Raw genomic sequence first — 9,623 nt, forward strand, 5'->3', positions numbered from 1 at the left:
CAACAGCTCTTCGAGTTGGTCATTCACTTCAACTTGATCTTAATGAGGATGATCAAAGTCTATCATGCAAAGGTGGCGATTATTAGCAAAACAATTGCACTGACGTGAATCAATGAGCGTTTTTACTAAACTCAAATCTACGTTGTATCGGCTCTTGCTTAAAACATTTAGTTTCTCAACTTGTAATTACGCCGATCAGATCAAGCCACTGATCCAACGTACACCGACAGGAAGATTGGCCACGGTTGCTTGCTTCAAAACTCTGATAATTTATAGTCTTCGGCGCGCGCGGAACACTACAATTACGAAAATATGGTAACCCGTCGATGCGAGAAATTTTGATTTTATCGCCATGACGTCATTGACCGTCCGTCCGTTCGTCCATACGTGCGTCCACCCCTCCATGTATGCCAATGTGACCAGTATCACACTGGTTTACAGCATACGTCTTTGAGTTATGATCAATTGACACCTGTCAAAACAAGGTATCCGCTGACCAGTACACGTAACCACATTGCGGACTCAAGCTTAGAGCTCACTGAGGTCAGCTGTTTTTTTAAGTTGACCGCTGGCCAGGTTCTGGTTTTCGATTGGATTGTAGGCTCAATCCAGGTGAACTCACATAAGCATAAGCGAGGCTTCATTTTTTTGCGCGCTTTCTGAGGCTCGAGGCGGCTACACGGCCATTCTACGTGAACTATAGTTTTTACACAGTCAACGCTTTTCGTGTTCATGTGTCGGAAAACGGTTTGAAAAACGTTTTCTGTCTGCATTTTTTGCTGGTTTCAATCCAGTTTGACATATCATGATAGCTGTGGTCAACACACTGGTGGCTACGCAGTTATTAAAGTCAAGCATCGGAGGGATATAAACTTAAAGCTGAGTGTCAACCTGAGTGTCAACCCACATCAGTATAACAATCTAAGTCGGAAAAGGGGTAATATTTCTCCGTATTTTTATATTATTGATTTATTTTATTTTTCCCGTGTCGGTAAAAGTCTTGCCTGTCACTCCCCTGCTAAGTGGTGTCTGCGCATAGAGTCTTCTGTGCGTATTTTGTTAGGTTTGAGGGGATTGGGGTAATGCGTAGATTTCTCTGGTGAACACAGGAGAACATCTAATTAACCTGCAATGGCGTCGAAAGTCATTGTAACGCGAATGGCGTTTTAGTGGATCTTTAAACATAACATACCCCAAGGCTGTGCTCTAATGAAAATTTCACGGAGCTTCGGGCTCCCAAGAATTTCAGCTGGGGTGCCCAGCCCTCCAAGTTGGTCGCCTAAATTAATTAATTAATTAATTAATTAATTAATTAATTATCTGAGATCAACAACGCAGCAAGATCTTCATCTGTCTCTCTCTCAACAAAACATTGCTGCTACCGCTCTGGTGATCGTCGAACTCGCTAGTGCAAGAAAAACCCGCAACCCGTCAACTTTTTCACGCCATACTTGAAAAAGACGAGAAAAGTGGCAATGCCACCGTTCATTTTCAGGTTTAAAAGTGAAAAAGTAATGATTGCGGCAGGTTTATGTGAAGACGTTTAAGTCTAATACACGTAAACCTTTTAGTTCGGTTGAAAATAAATTTTCAAAACGTGAATCAATGCCGCTTGATTCCCGTGGAGCTTTTGTGAAAACTGCCGTGAAACAATGAAACCACCGCGGCCCAAAAGCTATCAATTTTAATTTTTTGAGCAAGTCATCTTGATCTGGACGAAAATCATCGCTACAGGACAGAACTTAAGTATTTTTTCCTTATATTATCAGTAAAATGTTTAGTGGAATGATCTTTTTTGTGGATTCGGTCGAAGCGCCAGTCACAACGTTATTTCCGATATTTGTTTAGGGCATGCAATGATTTGTCACGACACCAAAGACAACGCGGGATTGCTCTGTTTTTAAAACAACAACAAATAACATGATATCTTTCCCCTTTTTTATTTCGTTATTTCATATACTGGGGAAAAACAACCGTGACCTAAACATATTTTAGCCAAGCAGGCACAGCAGCGAAAAATCGTACAAATATTAAATTTGCACAAACTGCGACTCCCGGGTTCATACAAAAATAAATTGCACCCCTTTGCCGTCCGCGCTTTAGCGCTGTCAGAGCAGCAGTAACAACTCTTTTTTTAAAACTATTACCAAGAAATGCCAAACTCCACGTTCCAAATTTAAAGCTACTTTTTGAGAAAGAATCGAAATTCGTGCGGCCGCCGGCCGTCACGTGGAAAGAGTCACGGATTATGTTACATGTGAACGGCCTTTGAACCGATTGTTTCGTACGAAGAAAAAACCTTTTCTTAGAGGTTTCGTAAACTGTAACCACCAGCAAATTAAAATTTTTAGCCGCCTTATCTGCTCAAAATAGAATAAACGGAAGTGCCCGGCCGGGCGACTGGGTAATTTTTCTCACTCGCCCGAAGCCATTTGTTAGTCGCCTCAGGCGACCGGGCGGCTTTAGAGCACAGCCTTGTACCCTTATGGAACAACAATTGGATAAACAAGACAGGCGGTAAAAAATAAATATCTGGAGTCTTTAAAGTGACGAGTAATGGTCTACGACAACAATTTTCATTTTTCGCCGTTGGATATCAAGTGAGCTTTGTTTCTAAAATTTTACTAACTTGGTATTATATACAACACTGAAATCAAATGGCAATTTTTTTATGGATTTAACAAACATTGAATGAGTCGAATGCCTTGAAGGCATCACAGTGTTTACTGAAGTCACGTCAAAGTTGTCTGGCAATTTACATTTATTTTGTACTCAACTCTGCACAGTCTTAAGGTAAAAAAAAAAATTAGAAATGTGACAGTAACGACTTATTTGAAAGAAAGCTTGTTGCCTCTTTTGTGCTTCATTATTTAAGGTTCTTCCGTGAAGAGTTTGATGTGAACTGTCATACTGAAATTTATTTAATTGATGTTATGTTTCTTGTTTGCACGCTCGTAATTAAAATCGGAAGGGTTTTTTTTTTGCCTTAAATAGCAGATGCTTTGTTTGTTTCAGTAAATTTTACGGTGGAAAAGGTTTTGCTGACATTTTTTCGTCTAAATGAACTACCAAAAATAAAGCTTTTTGACGACTTTTAAGTGGAAAATTTTTATAATTAAATTTTCTGTTAAAAATTTGCATACGAGCTTGAAATAAACGTCGCCACAACACACGCACGCACAAGAAATTTACTCGTTGATTTACCTCTTCGTCAAGTTCTCGGTAATATTTTAAAAACTGTAGTGTTATGTGTAACATTGAAACCAAACGGCAAATTCTCTCGTAACTTATTTCAGTTGGATACCAGACACCATGAGACGGAAACACCTTGAGTAGTCTGTGTTTACAATTTTCTAGCTATTTATAATTTTGTTTATTTGTACTCAAGAATTATTTGAAAGAAAGCTTGTTGTCCATTTTTTCTTCATTATTGAAAGAAATGGTTCTTCACCGAAGGGATTGTTCAACATTGTTCCAAGTAAGAGTCCGGTCACGGGTCAATAACCCGACAAAGAAGCCTTCCGGACCCGGCAGATGAAATATAAATATTCAGGTACATATTACAACAAAATTAAAAGACCAAAACCGTAAGTTTATTGCCTAAAAAGTACGTTGTTCAACTCTAAAAGTGACGAACATTCCTCATTCATTATAAACTAGCCCCTCCGCGAGGGTACACTACGCAAACCTTGCCCATTCATCGTTGACAAGTTTACAGTGACATAGTATTACAGTGACATAGTAGTAGTAGTTATATATTAGTTGCCCGCCGAGCGCTCTTTGACATAGTATGGCAGTTGACACATTTGAAATTCACATTTAAACAGGTGGATACCGGAAGTGATTTTGATTGGCTAGTTTTTCGGATACGGGTAACGTGTTGTGATTGGGGCGGAAGGTTCAGTTGAAAGACTATGTCAGGCTTTCCTTTTCCTTTCCTTCTAGGAAAAGCCTGATAATCAGGTTAGCTACACGGTAAGGTGGTTGGCGATGATTCCACGCCGAAAAAAACAGCAACAAATAAAAAGCCGTTCATGTCGGATTTTTCCCATTTATGTACTGAAAGTTCCTTCAAAATTATTTATGACCCATTTATGGCTTTTTTCCACCGAAAAGCAGTGCCGTTGAGCCTTCAGAAGCCCAACAAACGAAGACATCGTATGTGAGCATGGATAATATTTTTAACATCTCATGTCGGTGGGGAGAAGAAAGGCTTTCCCTGAACTTTATTTTTGAGAAGCTTGGATTTTCTTCATTTCAAAGTTACTTGCTTTGTCCTTGTGTGAAAGAGCAACAGATATCCCGGGACAAGGGAAGCGATGTCACCGAAGGAAGATTAAAACAAATGTAAGTTGTCAAACTTCTCACAGTTCGAAATCAAAACTGAGTCTGCAAGGGTACTGCAGATGACGACGGAAGCAGAGAATGTTTGCTTGATATTTAAGGGATAAAACGACAGTGGACAAAGAATCCTTTCGCAATGCCAGCTGTTGCTTAATTATTTTGGCCATCTTTGAATCGGAAGAATTGGAAAATAATTTCAAAAGCGTGTTAAGGTGAAATCGTAGAATGAAAATCTAAAGCAAATCGAACGCGTCAGTCGTAAAATAGATAGAATCGGTGGCTTTACTCGTAAAATAAGTAAAAATCGTAGTGGTATAAAATCGGAAAGTAGTACCTGTAAATCGCTGTATAACATTTTTCGCGACAGTGAAACTTGGATTAATAAAGCTTTTAAAGAAACCTGTGGGCAGAATGGCCAAAACATTTTTCAAGAAAAGTGAATGCGGCTCCTGTTCTTGTTTTGAATTCTAATCGTAAACGGCCTCCAAATTGCCGCGAATTTATAGTTGATTGACATTTATCAAAGTTGACGTCATCGCTTCTCCCTAGAGCGACCAATAAGAACACTCCATCACCGGAGCGCTGGGGTTCCAAAACGCAACTGAATATGAAACCATTGCAGTTTCTCTTTTCTCTCTAACCAACGCCCGCGGTATATGCGACCCGCAGTTCCAGCCATTAAAAGTAGTAAGTACTTGGTGTCTCTTTTTCTATTGTTTCAAATTTTTTTTAACAAGGTATAAAACGTTCAGTAATTATACAATTACCCTAACCTAACCCTAACGCTAACCCTATCCTAATCCTAACCTGAAGGTTTTACCGTGTTTAGATAACTTGATGCAATAGATAACCTCTAAATAACAAAATACACCTCGTATCTTACTTAAAAGTGCAACGCACGCGTTGGTTTCGACGATTCTAGAGCAAAAGAGAGACTACTCGCAGTCTAGGACACAATGGGATTCTAAAAACATGGACTGGAATTCTAAGACAAGCGCATTTGTAAAAAATTACTTGTAAAAGCTGATTTGTAATTCATGGCTTTCCAAACTGATTGGGGTTTAGACAGATGTCGGTCGACAAACAATTCACATTAAATACCAGTGCCATAGTAATTAATCAACAGGGAAAACTCGATGACATTGGAACATATTGCTTCGGTTCACGAGAGGATATAGGGAAGCATATATTTATATGTACTTAACATTTTTTGCATGAATTTCGTTTCACGTTTTTGCATCAAAAATCTTTTGTATCTTGTAGGATTATTCATATTTCTACTTGAAGACTAGTTTCCTTTTTTTTCTACTTTCAGACCAGTTTAATGTAACATAAGCAATCGACTTCATGGTTTCTTGGAAACTACACCGTGGCATCTTTGTGCTTGGCCCTCTCTACGTATAGTTTATATGGGATTTTTCGCGTTCCTTTTTATTCGTGATCGACCTCCAAAGGAATTGTTTGAAGAAAAATCGATAAAAGGCGAAGTTATTGAGGCCGTCACCTTTTCCGATATCAATTTTAATAGCACTATTCACATCCCTGGTAATCTGAATTTGCACGTTTGGAACGATTTATGTGGACTGGACGTGGATCGTCTGCGTGAAACACCATTATTTCCACACCATCCCGGTGAGAGGTTATTACTGGGTTGCCTATGGCAAACCCAGTCGAGGTCTGCGTTTAGTTTGTTTGTTTTATTATTTTTATTTTTTCTATTTTTTTTTGTTTTTGCTTTTTTTTTTTCCGCGTCGGTAAAAGTCTTGCCTGTCACTCCCCTGGTAAGCGGTGTCTTTGTGCATAGAGCCTTCTGCGCGTATTTTCTTAGGATCGAGAGGGTAGTGGAACTGCGTAGATTTCACTGGTGGACACAGTAGAATCATCAACTTAGCCTGCAATGGCGTCGAAAGTCATGCAACGCGAATGGCGTTTTAGTGGATCCTTAAACAAAATATACCCTTATGGAGCTCAATAATGGAAAGTCAGTTGGATAAACTAGGCAGGAATCTCAAGCTAACAGAATCTGTACCTTGCTGAGTTCGCATTTGTTAGCGTTAATAGTATTTTCGGTCAGATGTTTCTGTTTTTTATGAGGGGTTTATTGTTTTGGTCTCCCATCCCAACACTAACCCCGCTAAACAGGGATGGACTTTAGTGAAGTTTAGTATTACAAAGCTGTCAGATGCTCAGAGGGCACACTCATGGTGAAAAGAAGTTGTGAGGGAGCTTGAAAATTATCAACATGTCAGCCCAGAAGCCAATGCTTCTCGCTTCTCTTTTATTTGTTATTCTTCCGAGACTGGAATGCTGTATTTCAATATCACACAATTCAGTGCCTTCTGATTTTCTGAAGCATGTACCACAGGCAACCCAGTGTATGCTTCACGGAAGCATCTCGTTTCTAAGAAACTTTGGCACTTCAAGCGAGAGGGACAATTATGGACAGAGAATTTTCGGTTTCATTGCACCCAACCTGACCAGTCGTTACGAATTTGCTATTTCATCGGACGATACATCAGAATTGTGGCTTAGTTTTGATGAAAGGCCCAGTAATCTTCGTCTCATAGCTAGTGTTTTTTCTCCCAAGGAAAGCGCGTGGACTAACGACGCTGTATTTACAAAGTACCCAACGCAATATACGCGAAACATAACGATGATGGCTAACAAAAAATACTTCGTGGAAGTTCTACATAAACAAAGCTATGGAAGGGGACATGTTAAGCCCTGGTTCCGTTGGGGACGAGTCTGGGATTTGTTTTGCTCTGCCCAACTATGGGTACACTTGCGTAGGTTTGCGCTCACCGTATGGAGGCTCAGTGAACCGTTGACCAGCCGTGTCAAAATTGGTTGTTAGCGAGCCTCGAAGGAGTTTGAAAATTTGAATATTTTTCGCAGTTTCTCAGCAATGGATACTCGCTGGACCTTGAAACTTGGTCAAGGGGAAGTAAATTTATCCGTGTAGCCATCGCCGGAGTTTGAGCGTGACTGATGCCGGAGAAGTGTGAATTTTTTCGGCGAGATCTGAGGTAAGTTAGAAATGAGTTGCCAGCCTTTCCTTTATTTAGGGAAGAGTGACGACTCGGGAATTTGAGAAGTCGCTTAAATCGCATTCAATCAGGCAAAAAACCACACAAAAAGCAAGAAATTCACCATGACAATAAAGTACGGCTTTTTTATTGAGAACTTTTGCGGGTAAATATCTTTTTCAGTCTGTTATCGAGATTCCCATACAAATCCTTATAATTGTTTACCTTCCGACTCTGGGCCGCCTGTGTTTAGACAACTTTATAGAGGATATTACACGGTGGCGAGAAGATATGAATTTTATGTTCCCTGGATTCTTTAACAATTTTAGAAACAGTTCCGGGCTTCAGTATTACAGGATTCCTAAAGATGCTTTTTTACGAAAGGAATACAAACGATTGCTACGAAATGAGACCTTGAAGCTCAATAGCGATAACACAAGAGTTTGCTCTACCCACTTTGAAGGGGGAAAAAAAAGTGATCGAAATCAGCTCCCTTCTATTTTTCCATGGTCGAAACCAACTGTCGAGTGTCGAGAGCTGAAACGTGTTAATCAAACTGAAGTAAAAATACAGAGAAAGAGAAGGAAAGTCACCAACCACAACACAGTTCTGCATGAGGAAGTACGGGAATCTGGAATGCAACCAGCGTGTAACTCGATTCTGGAGGCAAGTGAAGCTGGTTTTCATCACTGTTGTGTATCTTATGCAAGCGTAGGAACTCAGACCGATGAACCAATGGACTTGAGTGAGGAGAAGTTCCAAGAGTTATACTTTGTTGTATATATATGTTTATGCACTAGTCATTTGTTTCCCCCACCCCTTGACCCCCGGGGATGGGTAGGGAAATTAGATTTGAATGGTTGTAAAGTAGGTGTATTTCCACTGGGGACTAGAGCAGACAAACACACGTAATTCCCCCACCCCTCTGTTCCTAAAAGATTCTGAGTCATCAAGGAAATGTTAGGGAGATTGCCACAATATACAGTTCTTGCCATTTGTGTGTGCGTATTGTTGTATCTGAGGAAAGCATAGACGGTGATAACTTGTTACAATTATTTGCTCTTAAATGCATCACAATAGCTTGCGCACGTGTCTTCCAGGAGGTTAACTTTCTTTTGTTCAACTACTCATACCCCGCTCTCGAAAGCGAAGTCTCGGCAAAGGATATTGCGTTTGACAGTGTATCGATGTAAAATGAAAATGAGTTAAATAAATGGAACGAAGTCATACAATTAAAGCCGCACCGTGATTGCCAAAGTTAATATTATTGCGGCTATCAAAAGCTTCTTTTAGTACGGCAACAGGGTTAAAAGAGAGATAGGAAGTATAAATCATAGATATTGCTCATGGTTTATGGATAAAAACGAACTCAAAACTGTGAATTAACATAGCGGAACTATGTGGGAACTATTCATACAATTCGAGAGCTTATGCTTGTCGATTTTTGACCACAAAACAGAAAATAAAATGAAGTACTCCGTAACTGGCGTGTTTGTTAGCGCGCTCGATGTAAAATGGTTTTAGATTAAACAGCGAGAAAGACCTGTAACGGTTTACGCCGGTTTCCGGTGCTACTTGTCGAGTTCTGACGCGCTAACATGCGTTTGCTGGCAATGCATTGTGAAATTAACATGCGACTCTCTCGCTATTATGTAAATAGTTGTGAAAATACTTTCATCAATGTTCCGATCGCTACTCTGGACTCAAATCACATTTACACATTTAGAAAAGAGATATAGCATGTGTGGGACGAACTGATTTTTTTGGGGAACGAACTGACTATTGTGTGGAACGATCTGACTATTGATTGCAACGATCTGACTTGGAACGATCTGACCATGGAACGAAATGACCGGATACCGCGGCTTGTTTTCAATTCCCAGTCACCGAAGGATTGACAAAAATCCGGCAGGTACGTATCGAATTTTCTCAGTTCCAACGTCGATAGTAGGCTATATTTATTCCGAAAGGACAATATTGAATGTTTTGAAAAATTTGTGATGCAATACCAATTTAATTCCCTTTCTTTTGCCATGATCCTCGTTTCACTTTCAGATAATCAGATTAATATATAGATTTAGCGAAGCCTAAAAGTGGGGCTCTCGTTTATTGTATCGTGTTATATGTACTACAATTCAATTAAATGTAGCGTATGCGTGACGAAAATGACAACAAAAGTCGGAAGTGATGTGTCCTGTTGGCCTGATGGGCGAAGTCTTGTGATTGTTGAAATAATATTATGTCAGGCCTTTT

Source organism: Montipora foliosa, chromosome 7 (genome assembly GCF_036669935.1).
Source record: "Montipora foliosa isolate CH-2021 chromosome 7, ASM3666993v2, whole genome shotgun sequence".
Classification (NCBI taxonomy): Eukaryota; Metazoa; Cnidaria; class Anthozoa; order Scleractinia; family Acroporidae; genus Montipora; species Montipora foliosa.